General features: G+C 41.4%; 1 non-coding gene across 1 annotated transcript; it reads right to left on the bottom strand.

Annotated features, from left to right (window-relative positions):
• Nucleotides 1–18,346: 18,346 nt before the first annotated feature.
• On the bottom strand, nt 18,347–18,452 carry LOC143645348 (U6 spliceosomal RNA). The gene has a single exon (XR_013157070.1). It is a non-coding gene; the product is annotated as a U6 spliceosomal RNA (small nuclear RNA).
• Nucleotides 18,453–22,832: the final 4,380 nt, after the last annotated feature.

Raw genomic sequence — 22,832 nt, 5'->3', positions numbered from 1 at the left:
ACCCTTGATCTCTGCTCAGACGACCAAGCAAAATGGTAGTCTTCAGGTTCGGTTCTGGGAAGGGCGTGTCCGTTGAGTGTGTGTGACTGTGTGGTTGAAAGGAAATCCTAGAGCCATAGGAGTGTGTTCCAGGCCATGACTGAGTTCAGACTCAGTGGTTCCTGCAACCCTGCTGAGGGTCAGGCCAGACCGAATGAAGTGACAGTTTGTCCAAACCCCTTTGTTGTCTATCTGTAAGCATGCTCCCTAATCATTGGCGCTGCCCATACGGGAGGGGAAGCCAGTAAGACACCGTTATGGTGCATGATGTCCAATTGTAAGAAGGTTTTTACTGATGACTGGGGAGTCAAACTGACCCTTGGGCAACTTAGGAAGCTGTGTGAGCTAGAGTGGACCACCTTTGGGGTGGACTGGCCATTTGGAGGAACTTTTGAGTTAGAAAAGGTGAAGGCAGTTTATAGTGTAGTGACAGGGACACCTGGACACCCAGATCAGTTTCCGTACATTGTCACCTGGCTGGAAGTTGCAGAAAAGAAGCCAGGGTGGATAAAGACTTGCTTCAGTTGGCAGTGCCAGGTGTTTCTCACGCAAGTGGTGGAAAAGTCCCTCAAGGAACCGATCGGCAATCCTAAAGTCCCTGTTCTATCTAGTACCCCAGAAGAAGAAGAAGGGAACCCCCCGCCTTATTTAGTGTCACCTCCACTTGCAGCTCTGCCAAGTTCCTCCAAGGCAACCCCAGACTCCTCCCGCAGCCCTGACACATTGCCTAAGGCCCCGCCCAGTCTGGCCGTTCCTGAATTTCCTAAGCCGAGGCAATAGCAGCCCCAGCTGGGTGTGGCCGCTCCATCTGCAGCCACATCCATAATGCCTTTGAGAGAAGCCCAGGGATCTTCCTATATGGATGCCCAGGAGGAGTAAACACTAGGGAAGGACCAGCCAAAGATTACAACTGCACTGTCCTACAATATGTAGATGACCCTCTGTCTGCGGCTGAATCCCTTAGTGCCCATGAGCGAGGGATGGAGCGCCTTCTGTCACCTGGACCCCAGGCAGGGTACTACACGTCCCAGAAAAAGGCCCAAATTCGCCAGCAGCAGTCAAATATCTGGGTTTTTACCTACAGCAAGGGACCCGAAGCCTAGGGCCAGAGCTTAAGTGGGTAGTCTGTGCCATCCCCACACCAACTTCCAGGAAACAAGTCAGAGAGTTTTTAGGGGCAACCGGGTTCTGCAGAGTCTGGATCCCAAACCATGTGCTCTTAGCAAGACCCTCTATGAAGTCACAAAGGGGGGCGACCAGGACCCATTCCAGTGGGGGACTGAAGAAAAGCATGTTTTCCAGTGTCTAAAGGCAGCACTCACACAGGCCCCAAGTCTAGGGAAGTTTCTCCAAGTTTCTCCCAGACTTGGAGAAACCCTTTACCCTGTTCATCCATGAGCGGGAAGGGACAGGCTTCGGGGTCTTAAACCTGATCCTTGGATCGTGGAAAAGGCCTGTAGCCTACCTCTCCAGGCAATTGACAATGTAGCACTAAGATGGTCTTCCTGCCAAAGAACTGTTGCCGCCACTGCCCTCCTAGTCCATGAGGCTGGAAAGCCCACATATGGGCAGGAACTGACTGTGCTGGATCCCCCTTCAGTCACCAGTCTTATGGAGCAAAAGGGGCACCTCTGGTTGTCAAATGCAAGACTCATCAAGTACCAGGCCACCTTGTGTGAAACCCTAATCTTGCATCTCAGCATCAGCCAAATCCCAAACCCTGCCACCCTGCTGCCTTTTGGATTGGGGGCCTCCAAAACATGACTGCATAGAGACTGTGAACGAAGTCTACGCCAGTTGCCCATACCTGAAAGACCAACCATTAAAATGTCCTGGCATTGAACAGTTCACCGATGGAAGCAGTATGGTAAAAGATGGGATACATTATGCTGGGTATGCAGTTGTCACCTTAGTAGACATACTAGAGGCAGAGGTCCTACCCTCAGGAACATCTGCCCAAAAGGCCAAGCTCATAGCACTCACCCGGGGTCTACAGTTGGCAGCAGGACAAAAAGCCAATATCTACACCGACTCAAAGTATATGTTCACAACCCTACGTGTGCATGGGGCATTGGACAAAGAGCAAGGGCTGATAACCGCAGGGGGAGAGCATATTAAGCATCGGCCAGAAGTTCTGGTCTTTCTGGAGGCCATCTGGGCCCCTCCGCCTGGGCTGTCACCCATTGCTGCAGCCACCAGAAGGGAAACTCCTTAACTGTAAAAGGCAACTGCAAGGCAGACTCGGCTGCCAAACAAGCGGCACTGGGGCAGCTGGTGTTCCCTCCAGAGCCCAAACTGCTCTTTGCTCCCCTCATCCCCCACCCATTACAGCAGTGGAGAGAAAAGTCAAACTATTCCAAGTCAGAGGAAGACTGGCTAGAGAGGGAGGGAAAGAAATGCCATGATGGATGGTGGGTCCTATACTACGGATGCATCATTGTCCCTGAGAAACTGGCTTGACCTCTAGTGAAAAGTGCCCACAACCAAACTCACTTTGGAAAGAAAGCCCTCATCGCCAGTCTAAACACTCACCTCCACATACTCAGGCTCCCTTCCTGGGTAAAGCTGGCATGTAAAAGATGTGTTACCTGCCAAAGAATCAATGCCAAACAACCCAGTGCCAGGATGGGAGGACTAAATAACCAGTTAGTAGGTCTAAGTCTGTTCGAAGACCTGCAGGTAGATTTCACAGAGCTGCTGCAGGCCTAGGGCTATCGCTAACTCCTGGTATTCATTGGCACCTTCTCAGGTTGGGTAGAAGCATACCCCACCCACTCGGAAACTACCCAGGAGGTGGCCTGACCCTTCTAAAAAACATCATTGCTTGGTATGAACTGCCGCTTAACATCAGCTCTGACAACAGCCCTGCTTTTGTAGCCGAAACCCTCCAAAAGCTAACAAAAGCTTTGCAGATAATTTGGAAGCTCCACACTGACTATCGGCCTCAAAGCATTGGAAAGGTTGAACAGATGAATCAACCTTTAAAGGGACAATTGAAGAAGATCTGCCAGGAAACAAAACCGACCTGGGTACAAGTGCTCCTATAGCTCTGTTTAGAATAAGATCTGCCCCGACAAAGAAAATGGGTTTCTCCCCCTTTGAACTGGTGTATGGAAGGCCACCACCCCTTACCAGTCTTGCAGGGAAACCTCAGAGAAATTGGGGATCTAAGCCTAACCCAATACCTGGTTCAGCTGGGACAGGTTCTAAGTGAGTTGAAGGGGAAAGTGTTAGAAGCAGGACCAGAGCCCTTCAGCATCTACCCCCTTATACATGAATTTAAACCAGGGGACTTGGTATGGGTTGAGGACTGGGAAAAGTTTCCCTCCAGCCTCAATGGAGAGGCCCTGATTGTGTTGTTTTAGCAACCCCAAAAGCTGTCAGAGTTATGGAAATCATCCCATGGATTCACCACCAAGATTCACCAAGAGGGCCACCGCAGATGACCCCTGGGACTGCACCCCTGATCCTGGATACCCAACACGCATCATTCTCCAGAGGCCACTACACCCTTCCCCACTGCAGCCAAGGTCAGCTGACCAGCCCATGGCTGAGGCCTGAATGATCTGCTTGGCCCTGCTCCAGCTTGCCAGAAGCTGCTAGTCATTGTATGGCCGAAGCCTGAGGAGACCTCTGAGCCCTGCTTCAGTCACCCTGGAAGCTCACTGATCTACGCACGGCCGAAGATTGAGGAATCAGTGCATGGACAACCTGCCCTGGTCTGTGGACTTACTCTATTTTGCTGTTTGCATTTGTTTTTCATTTAGCAGTCTTGGTCCTCCTAAAAGCAGGACGCTTGGAGTTCTTTCCCGAAACCAATTTCACTCTAATGGGTGGGATCTTTTTTACCCAGGCACTCTGTAACTGTCATCATGTTCCTCACCCTCATGAGCTTGCTTATTGTCCCCATGATCCCTTTGAAGGGGGTTGATGCATGCCAGGCATGTCTGTAAACTGTTTGTTCTGGGGAGGAGGTAATAACCACTGTGGTATACTACTGCCACGCTTCCTGCCCAGGTCAGACTTCAACATGCATGTTTAACATCACAAGATACACTCTCTGCTCAGATACCTCAAAGGACCTCGACCCCCCATTGCCTAGCACAGAAGTAGAGTATTCCCTACATCGGCTGGGAATGTTTGTATCATCTAGCACTTCACCCAATGCAAGGGTCACCCTAAGCTTTAACACATGCTTGTCTGGGGGTACTATCGGGTCTTCGGGATCAGTGGCCTTGGATAGCCCAAGAGTGGGGAACCCTACCGTCTGAACTTTACTCCTCTAGATCTTCCCGAGCCTCAGGGCGGCTGGTGGAGCCCGGCAGCAGCACTAATAGGGAAACTCTGTGTGGAGCAGCGGGGCCAACCATTCCCCATCCCTGTCAGAGAACGCGTGTGCTTAGGAAGGCGAGTGCTTCATGAGGGTGCCAACCAGGCGGTCTGGGCGGGAGATAAAAATGCCAGCCAGGCCACCCCTTATGAAACACTTAATCTTATCAGGTATGGGAACAATGTAAGTACCCCCGGCCCTTGGCAAGCCCCGGCCGGGTTTTACTGGGTATGCGGGAAACAGCCTATAAGCGGCTGCCTGCCAGGTGGACAGGCTCCTGCCCCATAGGAACCATTCTCCTGGCCTTTTTCTTAGCCCCCCTGTCCTGGGGTAACCAGCCTGGGTATCCCCTGCAGGCTCCCATTAGAGAAAAATGGGAAGTAGCAGACAACATCCAAATAGGAAGCTGGGAAGGTAATGAGTGGCCTCCAGAGCAAACAATTTAATATTATGGACCTGCCACCAGGCTCAGGATGGATCCTGGGGCTACTGAACCCCCCTCTACATGCTCAACCATACCACCCGCCTCCAGGCAGTTCTGCAGCTAAGAACTAAGAGGACTTCATGGGCACTGGAAGCCCTAGCCGGTAACCAGGATAAAATCTGAGCAGCCATTTACCAAAACCGCTGGCCCTAGACTATCTCCTGGCAGACAAGGGGGGAGTCTGTGGGAAATTCAGCTGGACTGACTGCTGCCTCCAAATAGATGAACAAGGAAAAGCTATTAGAGAAATAACTACTGAGATGAGAAAACTAGACAGGCATTCCCATACAAATATGGAAAGGGTGGAAGCCAAGTGATCTGTTTGGAGGATGGTTCTCTATGTTCGGGGGATTCAGTACCTAATTGCTAGTGTCCTGGGTCTGCTGGGTGTATGCCTCCTTGTCCCATGTCTCCTGCCACTCCTGATAGGCAAGTTATGACACTCCGTCAAGGCCCTAGTGGAAAAGCAAACCACAACAGAGGTCCTGGTTGTATGGAAATACCAGTAGCAACACCTCCAACGATGAGGTATAAGTGATGCAGATGCCCACTGGCGTGAGCAAGCATCCAAGGCAGAAATGTAGCAGACAGGTCCCTGGCAGCAAGCAGACCCCCTGTTTACCCAAGGAACTTCTTCTTTGTAAAAGTCTCCCAGGCCCCAAGGACAGTTGAAAGTGCAAGTAGGCAAGGTAAGAGGCCTCTGTAGGAGCCCCTTCCCCCGAATGCTTATCCCGTTCTGTAAACTCAGCTTTGCAATCCTTTCAGGTCTAATTCCTGGCACACAGCCAATTGTCTCCCTCAAGCACTGCCAGTTACCATATTAGGAAAACCCTGTCCCAAATGAGCCATTCTGCCTATAAAATCCTGTGCCAGCCCCTGTTTGGGGCTCAGACTTTCAGAGGTGACTTGGCTGAGGCCTGTGCACACAGACTAATAAAGCTTGCTTCCTGAAACTTTGGAGCCTCTATTCTGGTTTGTTCTGTTTCCATGTGACGTTCCTGGAGGCTCTTACAGAGCCTTGTTCCTGGTTTCACGCCACAGTAGAAGTTTCATGAAAAACACTTCATCCTACCACATGATATACACTTTGGTATGTCTTATTCTAATCTCTATTAAATTAAAAAAAGTACTGGTTTAGACTTATGAAATTGGTGTCACAACCCAGGTAGCTTGAAAATCATTTGAAAAAATGATGTCTTTCTATTTTACTATTATTGAGTCCATCCTTTTTCTCCCCCCAAATTTGGTCACATTCTGTCCTTAGTGCTATAAAATACAGTTTTGATCCACTATCTTTAGGTAAAATCATTCCAACAAATCTTTTATATGGCAATATGCAATCTATCCTCAAAAGTTTTTACTATTCCTTTTGTCTATTTGCATAATTATAACAGATAAAATATTCAAGGGTTCATTTGTCCCTTTTAATAAACTATGAATACACAAGATGGAGGAGAAAAATCACAATTTTATCCATTTGTCACACTGATTCTGTAAAGTTGCATTTGCACTAAAATGGAACATTTTCATTTTATTTCTAAAAAAAAATGAAACATTGTAACTTCTCCAGCCTTTGAAAGCATTTATGCACAAAAATACACATTTTCTAAAATAAAATAAGTATTCCCAATGGCCAAAGCTGGAACAATTTTAACAACAAAATAAATAATGTATATTGGACTAAAAAGGTATAAATTAAATACCCATAAGTCTAAAGGTTAGAAATAAATGATTGGCTTGAGAAATGGGAGAGAAGCAACACAAATCTTCCTAATGAAAGATTTCAAAATAATTTTTGTGATTGTATTCCCCTCCAGGAGATGGGGCTTAGCTCCATTCCCCTCCCTACCTGTTGAGTATAGATTATAGTGACTTGCTTCCAAAGAAGAGAGTATGGAAAGGGGGGCCGTGTAGAGACGACTTTACAGTAGAGAAACCTGGCAAGGCACTACCTCATCCACATGGCCAAGGTTAACATCATGAGCCTAAGTCATGCTGAGAGTATGTACCTTTGACATGACGTGAGGAGAGAGGCACTTCTCAGATACTCTTGACCCCAGTCTAACCATGAGAAACACATTGAACAAAGTAAAATTGTGTTGCAACCAAGAAAAATGCGCCTCAAAGTTGCTAGGCCATCAAAACAAGGAAAGTCTGAGAAATAGCCACAGAACAGAGGAGGCTAGAGAGACATTACTATTAATGTGATGTACCATGTGGCACCCTACATGAGGTCCCACCACAGTAACAAGACAATAGGGTGACACTGGTGAAATATGAATAAAATGTCAAGTTCAGGCCATGGTTATGGAACAATGTTGGTTTCTTAGATGTGTCAAATGTACTTGGTGTTGTAGGATAATTATGATAGAGAAAACTGGGTAAAGGTCTATAGGTGTTCTCTGTGCTAATTTAGCAGCTCTTCTGTAAATCTAAAACTATTTTAAAATAAAAGCTCATTAGAAATAAAATAAAGAAATACAGTTACATGAGCACAAAGAAATATACTAAATGCAAATGAAAGGATGTCATTTAAAAACTTGAGAATGTAACAGCTGAATATATTCAAATTGCTCTTGTCCCTGTGTTTTGAGGTCTAGGGGAATGATACTTTGAGGTATAATTACTCCTAAATACTTATGGATTATGAGTGGGCCACAGTGGCTCAGCAGGCAGAGTTCTCACCTGCCATGCTGGAGACCCAGGTTCAATTCCTGGTGCCTGCCCATGCAAAAAAAAAAAGTACTTATGGATTATGTTTTAAAGACTATTACACATGTGTTTGAAAGACTACTGCACAACAGGCTTTATACATCAAAAACATTTTCTTGAGCAAAGTTGCTTATTCTGTTAATCATGTCAATATCTATTCTGTTAATGACATGGGTATTTTGATTGAACGGATCAAACTCAAATCACTCTGTTGATACTATTTCTCAGGGTCTTCTTTGAGAGAAAAGAACAATTCAAACAATGCTAACATGTTATTCCTAAATGTACCTCTGATCTTTGACTCTAAATTACTGGTGCTAATTTTCATCCTATTTGGCATTTCATTTGAATATTACTCATTGTAAATCTGTGCTGAATTCCTGTTTCACTTTTTTAGGAAGGGGAAAGGATAGAGTTAGTGGTGGAATAATGTCTTCACATACCTAGAAATGCTATTTAATGACATCCTATGAGTCATTCAGATGGCTTGATAGAGATTACCAAACTTTATATCTTGGATTTAGCCACACTCTCTATCAGATGCTCTTTTCCTTCTGAGGCACTGAGTTTAGACACTTCTTATAATTGAAAAATCTTGTATACTCATGACAGACATAAATTTATTGAGACAGTATTTTTCCAAAGTTATTTTCAAATGTTGCTTTAACTGACTGCATCAGTCAAAGTTGGCTAATTGCTGAAATGAGCTATCTTTGAGTTTTCGTCGCTAAATGCAACAGTGTTTTATATCTCAATCAGGCTATAGCCAATGCAGGTCATGGTGAGGGGTGGAGGGATGGCAGGGATGTCAGCTCCACGCATATTCTGCTCCAAGCTGTCATCAAGGACTGAGGCTCTGCCTACCTTTCACCAGGTAGCGGTGAGTCACATGTCTTCACCTAATGCAATGCAAGATGGCTGAGTGACCTGGAGACAAAAGGACTGGTTTGGTGAACACACTGACTCAGGGGAGACAAATAGGATTGTCCAGTGGATCACCCAGAGACCCTTCCCAGTTTTCCAGACAACTTTCTTGCTGAGACTGATTGCTCCCCTCCCTCCACCCCCCAGAATGCACAGGGACATCAGGTGCTGGTATCCTCCAGCAGCAAAATGTTTGTTTCTACTAGCAAGACCATTCTCGCAGGTGCAAAGCCTTCCATGCTAAGCATGTTCCTCTCTGCTTCACTGCAGTAAAGGATGGGGACCCTCTCCTGGAGTACAATCCAAGATTCTCTAGCCATGCCCAGTGCAGGCTCATCTAGGGAGAATCTGAGGGACTGGGTACCTCTTGCTGCTGGCCCTCTCTGCCTGTGAACAGTCTGCACCAAAGTGTTTGCAGAGGCCCTTTACTCATTTAGTGCTTACCTGAACCCTTTACTCAACACTGCTCCAAAGCCCAATTTATTTGTCAAATAATTTTCAGTTCTTTCTTGAGTAGGATATGAGATTTTGTTGGTTTGTCCAGAGTGATGCCCCAATAAATCCCAGAGTGATTTTAACAGTGGATAAAAAAAAAAAAAAGTATTTGCAAAGTACCCTTTGGGGGATGGTGAGAAAGGGGGAAAATTCAACTTCCCCAAGTGTAATTCTTGATATTCTCACAAGCAGTGTGGACAACCAAAGCTATAGGCTGAACCCCCAATCTTGGGGTTTGTTCATATGAAACTTAACCCCACAAAGGATAGGTCAAGCCTACTTAAAATTAGGCCTAAGAGTCACCCCCAAGAGAGCCTCTTTTGTTGCTCATATGTGGCCTCTCTCTCCAGCCAAAACAACAAGCAAACTCACCATCCTCCCCCTGTCTACATGGGACATGACTCCCAGGGGTGTGGACCTTCCTGGCAACGTGGGACAGAAATCCTGGAATGAACTGAGACTCAGCATCAAGGGATTGAGAAAAACCCTAGAATGAGCTGAGATTCAGCATCAGGGGATTGAGAAAAACTTCTCTACCAAAAGGGGGAAGAGAGAAATGAAGCAAAATAAAGTGTCAATGGTTGAGAGATTCCAAACAGAGTTGAGAAGTTATCCTGGAGGTTATTCGTATGCATTAAATAGATATTACCTTGTTAGTCAAGATGCAGTGTAGAGGCTGGAGGGAACTGCCTGAAAATGTAGAGCTGTTTTCCAGTAGCCATGTTTCTTGAAGATGTTTGTATAATGATATAGCATTCACAATGCGACTGTGTGATTGTGAAAACCTTGTGTCTGATGCTCCTTTTATCTACTTTATCAACAGATAAATAAAACATATGGAATAAAGATGAATAATGGGGGGAACAAATATTAAAATAAATTTAGATTGAAATGCTGGTGATTGATGAGGGGGAGGGGTGGGGGGTATCATATGTATGAATTTTTTTCTGTTTTCTTTTTATTTCTTTTTCTGAATAGATGCAAATGTTCCAAGAAATGATCATGATGATGAATATGCAATTATGTGATGATATTGTGAATTACTGATTATACATGTAGAATGGAATGATCAAAAATTATGAATGTTTGCGTTTGATATTTTTTGGTATTTTAAAAAAAATAAAAAATATAATTTTCAGTTCTTTTAGCAAACATTTGTAAGGCTCCAACTATTAGAGGTGGGAAGGGTTTCTGTCTTCTTACCTGCAACTTTACTTCCGGGTGACATATTACAATGGAAACAAAATTCAGCCTGAATTACAAATTACAAATACAAACATTTATTAATAAGCAGATACTAGAATAGTCTTCCAACATTTTCCTATAAGTTTGGCTAACTTTCTGCTATTTGTCTTTTTAGACACTGATGAGCATGAAAAATTGAATTGAATGTTGACTGAATATTCTTCAGCTCTGCTAGTCTTGTATTTGGATTAGGAGATGTTCTAATTTGCTAGCTGCTGAAATGCAATATACCAAAAACAGAATGGCTTTTTAAAAGGGGAATTTAATAAGTTGCTAGTTTACAGTTCTAAGGTCGAGAAAATGTCCCAATTAAAACAAATCTATAGAAATGTCCAATCAAAGGCTTCCATCCAGGGAAAGATACCTTGGGTCAAGAAGGCCAATGAAGATCAGGGTTTCTCTCTCAAGTGAGAAGGCACGTGGCGAACACAGTCAGGGCTTCTCTCTTAGCTGGAAGGGCACATGGCAAACATGGCATCATTTGCTAGCTTTCTCTCCTGGCTTCCTGTTTCGTGACGCTCTCCTGGAGGCGTTTTCCTTCTTCATCTCCAAAGGTCACTGGCTCAGGGACTCTCTGTTTCGTGGTGCTGCAACGTTCTCTACTCTCTCTGAATTTCTTCATTCTCCAAAATATTTCCTCTTTTATAGGACTCCAGAAACTCATCAAGACCTACCCAAATGGGTGAGACATGTCATCACCTAATCCAGTTAAATCGCATCTCCAGGGAGATGATCTGATTATGGCTTGAAACATACAGTATTGAATAGGGATTATTCTGCCTTTATGAAATGGGATTTAGATTGAAACATGGCTTTTATATACATCCTTTCAAACCAGCACAGGAGACAACTCCTCTCACTGAGCAAGGGGGATACCAGACCACACAGAATTGTACACTTATGGCACTAATAGGAAAGTGTTGGGTTGTGTTAGGTTTGCTGTAGTCTTTGACTTTTTTCATACAAGCTAAAGGAGCCTATGTAATTTTTGTAACCAATCACATATCTTGAACACCACTCACTTCTCCGGTAAAAAATGATTTTAACAGTACTTATGTTAAATAACATAACCACTCTGGTGTTTAGAAGATATTTGATGTGCTTACAATAGCTTATTCTACAGTATGGATTGGGGTTTTTCCAATGCTAATTAACCACTCCTTGAGTGTGAACTTCTGATTAGGTTACTTCAGATGTTAACTAACCATCCCTAGGTGAAGATTAAAGTTACTCTAAACACAAAAATCATATATATCACATAATTTATATTGAAACATCTTAAAGTAAACTACAGGCAATGTAATCAGTGTTCTCTCGACTATTTTTCTTATTTTTTGAAGAAAGTTTCTTTTTTGACACTTTGTAACTTTTGAGACTTTCTGCTTTTACCTGATAGCTATTCTCTTTCAACTTTCGTGACACAGAGCACCTCTGACCATTAGTAACCTATGAAATTGGAGAGCACACTGGGGTGTGACACTGTGAAACAGAGGATATTTAAAGCCCATGTGGATTTTTAGGGTACAAATTAAAAATCAAACTTCATTGATGGAGTGCACACACAATACCACAGCATTTTTAGTTAAATGAGTAAGGTGCATCTATGACAGGGACTGAGAGGAACTTGCCCTCCGAGGTTGTCAGACACCTTCCTCATGAAGGCTTCTGAATGTTTCAGTGTTTTCCCTTTTCTTATTGACTCCTTGGGTAGTTATGTGATTCTCCCACATATTGTTTCTTGGTAAGTCAGTCTGTTAGGATTGATGACTAGAAATAGCATTCAAATTCTACCTTTCCAGGTGAAAGGTGTGAATCATATTTTTCTGCTGAAATTTCCTGGCTCAACCCAGAATGCCTGCTTGTCCCTGCTTCAGTTGTGTACCAGCAAGTGGTGTGCTGGTAGATGTTTAACAACCAGCTCTCCTGGAAAAAAATTTCAAAGCCTTAATTTGTAACGTTTGCACATTTTCATGATATAAATGCTTCCTTCATGATCTATTTCAAGCTACCAACATAATGTCATGGGATGTAGAGTTAGGGAAAAAAGCTCACATAGGTGTCTAATGAAATAGTTTGAGCTGGCTCCTGCAAATGGGCACTCTCTATGAAGAAGGTTGCTATATTCAGTTATTATAGCTCAAGATGAGGGTGTCATTTATATTAACATTACATAAATTATATAAAGTAATATGTGGTATTATATGTCATGGTCAGGTTCGTGTGTCACCTTGGCCAAGTGACTCCCTGTTTGTCTGGTTGGGCAATTGCTGGCCTGCCTGTTGCGATGAGTACGTTTCATGGAATTAAATCATGATCATGTCAGCTATATCCATAGCTGATTCCATTTGTAATCAGCCAAAGGGGAGTGTCTTCTGCAATGAGTAATGCTTAATCTGATCACTGGAAGCTTTTTAAGGAGGATTCAGAAGAGACAGGCTCTTTCTGTCTCAGCTGGTGAACCTCTCCTGTGGCGCTCATTCAGACCCTCCATCGGAATCATCGGCTTCACAGCCTGCCCTGCAGATTTTGGACTCCCGCAGTCACAGGAGACACTTCTATAAATTTTACATTTGCGAGTGTTCCCTGTTGATTCTGTTTCTTCAGAGAACCCTAATTAATACATTATACAAAGTAAAAATTATATCTATTTGATTTTGCTCCCATTTGCAAGCTTCCTATGGCAGTCCTATGTGTTTGCTATTTGACCTCTCTGTATAATAACTATATGATGATGTGTTATATTATTCTGTATAATAGCTGTGTGATTGCTCTTTGATCATATACCAAAAAAGAAAAAAAGAAGAGAAAAATTGTTCTTTCCTCATGAAGCAACTGCATCTAAAGTGAGGAGAAATGTTACTCAAATTTAGGTGCCATTGTTGCAAATCATAATGGCAGTTAAATCGATATGGCTATTAAAATGCCCGTTAAAGCACATTGCAAATTAAATCACTGTATATACATGCTCAATAAAAAAATAAATTTCTGTGGCTCACGTCCAAAATCCCAGTCATTTGCTTACAAAACTGGTCACCCCATTTGAGACACCATATAAATTATGTCCTAGCATTAACAGCAAGAAATCACAGGAAGCTTGTCTTTCAGCATGTCCACAAGTCTCTGACTCAGTTTGCCTGCTGGGAAACACCTTGTTTATAGATTAGCTTTCTGGCAAGATTTTGTAGACTTTCAGATGACTTTAACTTTACATACCAATTAGGGAGTCATTACACACCATATGTTGCAGAGAACATGAGAATAAAACCAAAACTCACGGTTGTTCCTTAGGCTGGGACAAGATTTAGAAACATTCAGTATCATCCTTTTTTTTTTTTTTCCACATAAATTTTGATAAGGAGTTGATTGTTCACCTTAACAGCAAGAATGACTCTTTTGATACCTCAATAAACATCTCCTTTCTAATCCAATAACTCAGAATAACAGGAATCTGAGTTTGGAATTGGATAGCACATGGTTGATAGAACTAGTTGAAGGAATATTTCCTATAAAAGAAACGTAATCCTTTGTTTTCCAGAATTTATCAACTTAAAAAATTGAAGATATCGATAAAGCAAATGAAAAGGTATAAACTATTGCTCTAGTTCAATATTTATGTAACTACTTCTTTTAATATTATTCCTTACAGGCTGTTGCATTTATCCATAAACTTAAAAGACCTGCCCCATGCCAAAAAAAAAAGAGAGAGTAATATTCATCTGTATTAATTATTTTGTGCTTTAGTTTCTTTTATATTTTCAAATCTTTAATTAACTTGAAATCTAACTATATTCCCTTCCCCATGATTTAGACAATTATGTTGACATCATAAAATTTCTCTATTAATATAAACTAAACACTCACATGTTTTGACATGATTTACAGCCTCATATTCTATGCCGTTAATCTGTATCTATCTATATCTACATCAGTGATGCATTATCTTAATTATGGTAATTTTGATAATATGTTTAATATCTGGCAGTGCTTTTCTCAGTTTGAAAATCTTGATAATGTACAACAATATAAAGAAGGAGGCTGGAGTAGGGTGTGACGAATAATATGATTTTCCACCTGAAAGAGGCAAAGGTAAAGGTAAAAACATGTCTTTACAATCATTTCTTTCCTTCCTGCCTACCTGCCTGCCTGCTTTGAAGCTGTTTCTTCAAATGAAATATTCTACAGAACTCAAACACAGAATGCAGACATTTCAAGGGTAGCTGTTCTGTCTAGGCTGGGGGTTGGCCAACAACTCCCCTTCCCCATCATCACCCTGCCTGCTCTCCCCCAACCAACCCTTGAGATGTCTCCTTGTGCCCCAGGAAGCTCTGCGGGAAAAACTCCTCTTTTAGACTAGTATAGGCAGTATCAAGTATGGTTTTATTTTTCATATTTTCCCAAATCTTGGCAGCAATTTAAATGGCATTTTTAATATCACAATTTACCTAACGCATTTTCAGTTCCTCTTTAATTCTTCCGAACTAGTGGAAAGGCGAGATGAAAAGAGATTTATAAAATTGCCGTGTATTACGTTACCTCCTAACTGAGCGGTTTATTTTCTTACTAAATGTTCCTACACGTATATGCGATTGTCATCAACAGATAGCACATCAAAAGTAAACTTCAATTTCACATTGCAGAGGAGGTGATTTCGATTTGAATGTTGTTTATCATAGAGAATGTGTTACTACATCCAGTTTATGGAAAGATTATGCCGTTTAATTTACTTTTAGAGAGAGGAATATGCTTTCATGAGAAACTGCATTAGCTATTAGAAAAGTAATGTAACTGCTGGTCTGTGTAGCTTCCAGGAAGCCTGGGCATGGTAAATTGACAAAAAATAATTGACAATAAATAAACCTGGTTTCCCAACCCTTCCCCCATAGGATATGATGGAAAGAGTGCTGGATTGATGGGCCTGGGTTCAGGCTGGGTTCCAACACTAACTAGGTGTGACCGTAAGGGCACTTATCCTTTCAGATGTTTTGTCTATAGCATGAGACATCCGGATAAAATCTGGGAGCCACAACCTTACGATACCTTATGACCAAGAGGAGCTGCTTTCATTGTCCCAGATGCCCTGTAATCACAAGGGCAGGTTAAAATGGCTACAGTGAAATGATTGTATAGAGTGGGAGAGAAAATTCAGCTTCTTCCCGGGCCAACTTCAGAGGAAGGGGGTGGGGGAAAGACAGAGAGAGAGCAGGGGTGATGGTGCCAGTTTGAAGATTCACTAGGTGAGCCCTGATGCCCTTTAGAATGGGTGATAACAGGGGTTGGAGCTAACTTCAGTTTATGGAAACGTTACACTACTCTGTTTGCTTTTAGAATGGAAACTGTAATTCCAGAACTGTAAACTCCTTGAGGGCAGAACCTGTGTTTCTTTCCATCATTCTTGTGTAGTGACTGTGCATGGTGGTATTTATGAATCTTGACTGAGCATGGAGTTTAGATGATCCCCTAGTCCCCATTTTAACTATTTCATTTTATTAAAACTTGAGCGAAACTGTATGGGATGTGCATAGCAGTGGTGTGAAGAGAGGCTTTCGCTCCTAATTTTGAACCATTTGTTCTGTTTGAATTTTCTCAACTTGACTATGAAAGTCTTTCTTTAATGTCTGCAGAGTGAGATTATTTATGTCTGGGTGGTGGGATTATGAGTCAGTTAAGCTCTCCTCTTATTATTTCTTTATATTGAAAACAATAACTATTAATATACTATCATAAAATTTCTGCCAAACCATGGTCCAAGACTAAGTCTCAAATTTTTAGTTCTGAAAACTTGATTGCCATCACAGGTCTGTCTGAAATATAAAGTTCTGTACACTGAACCCAAGGATACCAGTGAAAGCCTCAATCAATGTTAGGCTGCTAGGCTGTTAAAATGCACTAGATCGGTTCTTGGGCATTCTAAGAGAGGGAATGACAATTACAAATGTTTAATTTTGGCCCAGAGGTAAGTTTACATTTTCACCCTAAAATCATTCAATCACATGTCAAGCATTTTATCATTCGATAAGGATACAGAAAATAAAATAAATGCAGCCAAGAACTTCATTCTTGGAAATTTCTGGCTCCATCCTTTATTCTTTCTCTAAATTGTGGAAAGGCAAAATTTTTGCACCAACCCATCCACTGAACATTTTTAAATGCAATTTTATTGAGATCTATTCATACAGCATGGAAGCCATCTGAAGTATACAATCACTGGTTTACAGTATTATCACAAAGTTGTCCATACAGCCCCATGATCAGATTTAGAACATTTTAATTACTCCAGAAAATAAAAAGAAAAAAGAAAACCTAATCTTCTCATATACCTTATCCCCTTATATTATTGACCCATAGTTTTGGTATGCTATATTTGGTACTACTGATGACAGAGTGTTAAAATATTACTGATAAATATAGTCTATTGTTTGCAATAGATACATTTTCCCCTATATACATCTCTATCATTAACTCCTTATAATAATGCTGTAAATCTGGTCTAGTTCATGAAAGAACTGCTTTTTTATTTGTACAGTTATTCATAGACATTGTCCACCACAAGAGTCATTGCGTTATACATTCCCATGTTTTAACCTCCAACTTTCTTTCTGTTGACATTCATGGCTCTAGTCCCCTTTCAACCACACTCACATAGCATTCAGCACTGATAATTATTTTCACAATAATGTGTTGCCATCATCTCGGTCCATTTCCAAATGTTTAATTTCACCCTAGTTAAACATTCTGCACATATTAAGCAAACCCTCCCCATATTTAGCCTCATTCTATATCCTATATTTTATGTCTATGAGTTTGCATTTACAATTAGTTCATATCAGTGAGATCATAAAATTTTTGTCCTTTTGTTTCCTGACTTATTTCACTTAACATAATGTCCTCAAGTTTCACCCATGTTGCCACATGCTTCAGGATTTCACTCCTTCTTACTGAATAATATTCCATCATATGTTTATACTGCACTTTGTTTATCCACTCACCTGTTGATAGACACTTGGGTTGTTTCTGTCTTTGGCCAATCGTGAATAATGTGCTATGAATATTAGTGTATAAATATCTGTTCGTGTCCTGTTTTCAGATCTTCTAGGTATATCCCGACTAGTGGGATTGCCAGGTTGTAAAACAATTCTGTGCTTAGCTTCCTGAGGAATTGCCATGTCCTCCTCAGTGGTTGTATCATTTCACATTCCCACCAGCAGTAGATAAATGTTCCAATTTCTCCACATCCTCTCCAACACTTGTAGCAGCCTGTTTGTTTAATAGCGGTTTTCTAATAGGTGTGAGATGACAACTCATTGTTGTTTTGATTTGCATTTCCTTAATACCTAGTGAAGCGGAGCATCTTTTCAAATGCCTCTCAGTCATCTGTATTTCCTCTTTGGGGAAATGTCTATTCATGTCCTTGGCTCATTTTAAAATTGGATTGTTTGTCTTTTTATTGTTGAGTTGTAGGATTTCTTTAAGTATGCTGGATATCAAACCCTTTACAAATTCGTGGTTTCCAAATATTTTCTCCCACTCAGTTGGTTGCCTTTTCACCCTTTGACAAAGTTCTTTGAAGCATTGAGGTATTCAATTTTGAGGAGTTCCCATTTATCTGTTTTTTCTTTTGTTGCTTGTGCTTTGGGTGTAAAAATTAAGAAACTACTGCCAATCACTAAACCTTGATGTTTCCCCACATTTTCTTCTAGGAGTTTTATGGTACTCATTTTTATATTTAGGTTTTCTATCCATTTTGAGTTAATTTTTTAATAGGTGTCATATAGGGGTCCTCTTTCATTCCTTTAGTTCTGGATATCCACTTTGCCCAATACTAGTTATTGAAGAGACTGTTCTGTTCCAGTTGAAGGCTTGGAACCCCTATCAAATATCAATTGACCATAAATCTGTGGGTCTATTTCTGAGCTCTAAATTCAATTCCATTGATCAATATGTCTATTTTTATGCCAGTACCATGCTGTTTTGACCACTGTTGCTTTATAATATGCTTCAAAGTCAGGAAGCAAGGTGTCTCCCACTTCATTCTTCTTTTTCAAGATGTTTTTGGCTATTTGAGGACCCTCACTCTTCCAAATAAAATCGATAACTAGGTTCTCCATTTCTGCAAAGTTGAAAATATGGACCACTTCACAAATTTGCATGCCATCTTGTGCAGGGGCTGTGCTAATTTTCTCTGTATTTTTCCAATTTTAGTATATGTGCTGCTGAAGTGAGCACCCACCTGACATCTTGAGCCCCATCTATCTTTGAGAATGGGCTTCTAGAGTTCTATCAGACCCTTGTGATTCCTTTTCTGCAGATGCAGGGGTCCCCATTCAGCTCTACCACCTGAGAAAAGCTCTATCTCTGAAGATCTTTTTATTACTCTAATATCATTGAATAATGGAGATTGTCATTCGCAGGAATACATGGTGGGTGTGAGATTTGGGGACAAAAACTTTCCAGATATCCCCCAGAGCACCATGTAAGCAACTATGTACTCTGGCAATGCACAGACACTTCTGGTTGTAGGTATTGCTCTGCAGTTTGTTTCAAATCAATTCGGGAGGGAAGATCAGACAAGCGATTTGGTTGTGTCATGTAGAGCTTATAGAAAGCTGATTGAATTTTTTTGCTTTTCTCGTTGTTTAGGCACCACAAGCATGGGACAGTAACCATCACTTCTTGGCATAACAATAACAATGCAGATTCTTTCTTTCTCTCAAGTGTCCTAAACTTGGGGACTGGAAGGTGAAGGAGCCCTACATTTTGTTAATTGGTTAGGACTTCAAGTAAAAAAGGAGAACTGGTGATCAGGGTCTGTGGCAGATCTGAACCCCCTTGAAAGATTCCTGGAACGTCCAAAGCCTGAAGATCATCTGGTTACACTTTTCCTTTTGTAGGTTTTGAATGTGAGTCTCAGAACAATGAACTGATTGTCAAGAGCCTACTTCCACCTGGAGTTCCTCCGCTCCCACTAACTCACCCGTGGGTTCTGCCTCTGTACCCCTACAGTACCTTGCACACATGCTACTAAAACATGTATTCCGCTATGGCTTAACTGTGTGCTTTGTATTAAGGTAATGATAATGTGAATATTATCTTGTAGTTGAATAGACATTTTCATAAAGAAATGAAAACAGTACTATAATGCTTATTAACATTGTATGAAACAAGCCATCTTACCACATATACTGCTTTACAATTTTGATAGCTCAGACTAAGTAAAGTCTTCTGTTGTAATATAATAAAAATCACTAACAAGCAGCAGCACAGGAGTTCCTATATTGTCAGGGGGACATAGGCTCTGCCAGAAAGAAAAAACTCAGAGTCCCTGCAGGCCATTAATCTAAATGATAACCACAATTTCCTTTGAAAATCTTTACTAAAAAAACCCTAAGTATGGCACAAAAACCCTAAGTACTCAAATATGAGTACACATATTTATATATACTCAGAACCTGTAGGCCTGTTCTCAATGGAAATGTCATTGAAATGATAATATTAGCATTAAAAATAATAGTAGCAATAAAGTTAACACTTATTAAGAACATACCATATGCCAGGTACTCTTTAAACATTTATGTGCTAATTCATTTAATCCTTGTAACAACCACTATATGTTGTGCTAGTTTGAAACTATTACCTACTCCAGAAAAGCCATGGTATTTTTTTCCCCTATGGGCAGGCACCGGGAATTGAACCTGAGTCTCCAGCGTGGCAGGCAAGAACTCTGCCACTGAACCACCATTGCCCACCCAACCACAGTTTCTTAATCCAATCTTGTGGGTGAAGATCTGTTTGGCATGCTCTTGTATCCTTCATGAACATTTGGCAGCATTTTAGTATACTGGCCTTAAAACATACAAAAGGATGGTATGGGTAAGCCCAGGCCATTTTCCGGGCCTCTGCAGTAACTAGATGGGGGCGAGGGTACACAAACTGGTTTTTGTGTTCACTCATTCTATTTAGTGCCAATGTGGTGTGTCTCCATTCCCCTAAATTCCAACAACTCAAGGCCGTGCCAGTAGCAAGATCAAGCGAAGGTTTGGATCTTGAGGCTGAGTTTGTGTGCAGAGAGAGAGATGAGAAAAGGGTATTGGAGCTCAGCAAAAACTTAAATGAATATTAGGCACACCTGTCCTTAAAAGTGTTTTGGCCATTCCTGACCTAGTGGTCTGTCCACAGAGCCCAGCAATACTCCATGGCTGTCTTTCACTCCTGTACCTATCCAGTAAATATTGTCCCACGTGGAGACACCAGATAGAAATTCAAAATTTGTCTCACTTTATCAGGCAAAACAATGGGGTTCTTGTGTCTAATTCCTGACCTTTGGTTTGGGAGCTGGGAACACTGCAGACACAGAAATGAGCAGGTAAGGCATAAAACATTCACCCTATCTGCTTATGACATGCTGGGGATAGGGTAGGGCAAGGAGGTTGCAGAAAACTCAAACGATGTGTGACAGATGAGCATCCCTTACATGGGTTTGATAGGTAAGGGAGAGCTAGCTGAGATGAGGCAGGAAAGCATCATTTCTCACTTGCTCACTCTTTCCTATCAGCTGTGACTGAGAGCTGACCACATGGGGTACTAGTTTCGCTGAATGGGCTTTCTGTTTAAATGGTACTTCACTGAAAGAGTAAAGGATTTGGTCAAACAGCCTTTAGATTTGATGTTAGAGTGATTCTCAAATTTTAGTGTGTGTGCAAAAATATCCCCTGGATTCAGAGAGATTCCCAGGCCACATTCCAGAAATGTGGACTTAGAGGGCCCCAGAATCTGCATTTTTATCAAGACCCTATGTACTCAAGGGAATTGCAAGTGTGTTTGGAGGGAACTCTCAGTTTGAAGAACAATGGTGCAGTGCCTTTAAGGCTAGAATGACTTCCCTTTATTTGATCAGGTGGAAAAATCCAGAGATCTTACCTGATTTCATATAGAAGGCCAATAGAGAATTTAGGATTTTGTTAAAAATCAGTCAGTTCATTTGTTTTTTCAACAGATATTTGTTGAACATCTATGATGTGCTAAGTACTATTTGTAATTTTCTGGGGGCTGGGATCAAATGATGCATAAGAGAAGGTCTGCACTCAAGGAACTCTCAGCACACTTGCAAAGCATGATGTGTACAAAAGTAACTAAATGACCAAGTAGAAAGTGGCATATGTTAAGAGAGGGAATAATTCATTCATTCATTGCAACCAACATTTATTACATGGATACAATGTGACAGGAACTTTTTACCAAGGACACAGTGATCCATAAAAACCAGTCATTTCCTTAAGTAGCTCACAGTTTTGTGGGGAAATTTAACAGGTTATAGAAGGGAACATGTTTAATATAGGCGTGAACAAAGTGCCATAGAGTATCAGAGTAGGGAGCTGTGCGTTCTTCCTAAAGAAGTCAGAATGAATGGAAGAGAGAGAACTTTATCTGGGTTTTGAAAGATGCATAGAATTTGGACATAGGAAGATGCTGAAAAACATTCTATGTGGGAGATTCTGAAACAAACTCAGTTTAAATGTTATTTTTTCCATGATGTGTTCCTTAAGCTCAACAAAGTGTGACATTTTCTCCTCCACTCCTCCTCCTCTAAGCCCATGGGACTTTGCACATACATTTTAGATAGCATGTATTGCTATCATAATCCATTATGATTATTTCTTTACAATTCTCTTTCCCTTGCAGATTTTTCCTTGAAAAGACTCAGAACCAGGAGCTACCTGGTGAGTGAACTAGGTGGGGTCAATAATTGAACACTTGGTTTAAGGTATATTGAAGGAGTAGTGTCCCAGATCCTTACCCTCATCACCAAAGCAGTCTAGTGGTAACTATCCCCATGTGTTGAATCAGAAAGACTCAGCTTGGGAACATCAGATACTGCTGAGGGCAGAAGTGAACAACTTAGCGAGAACACTGAGATTAAAGGGCATTCTGTATATTGACCGCTGAGATTCCAGCTTTACTCTCCACCTCAGCTTCTAGAACAGGGGTGAACAGGCTGCCACCACCACAGGCTTCTACACCAACCAGTCTGCAAGCATCTATGCACACAGAATGTCCAAATTCTTTTCTAACTACCACACTCTCGTATGTGAATACACTACCAAGGGTCTCTCTAAAGACAAAGAACAAAAATTAAAGAGTGACAAGAAAAAAAGAAGAAAATGAAATCAAAGGAGACAGAGTCAATGACCTGCATGGAGTACGTGAAAAAGTCTTTAAGCAAAAATAATATAATTAAGATAGTCTCTATAAAATAAGAACAGGATGCTATAAAATAGTATTAAACATACATGCTCTTGCATTTATCCACTCTCTTTTGCATTAATTTGTATTGTGATCACCACACTGCTAATCCAATGCCAATTATGTCTTATTCTCCCAGCAGCATTTGGGCAGTTTATCACTCCTTCCTTTTTGAAATGCTTTTTAAACTTAGCTTCTAGGTCACAATAATCTATCACTCTACTTTCCACCTCACTGGTCACTCCTCCTCAATTGAGATAGACTCAGCCTCTTCCCACCAGGTCCATTGGGCATGATCATATCAGTGAACTCTCCAAGGTTCTTGAAAATTGAAAAAAAAAGAGAGAGAATTTAAAGAACGACTTT

The sequence above is a fragment of the Tamandua tetradactyla genome, chromosome 8, assembly GCF_023851605.1.
Source record: "Tamandua tetradactyla isolate mTamTet1 chromosome 8, mTamTet1.pri, whole genome shotgun sequence".
NCBI lineage: Eukaryota > Metazoa > Chordata > Mammalia > Pilosa > Myrmecophagidae > Tamandua > Tamandua tetradactyla.
This window is presented reverse-complemented; position numbering and strand designations above follow the sequence as displayed.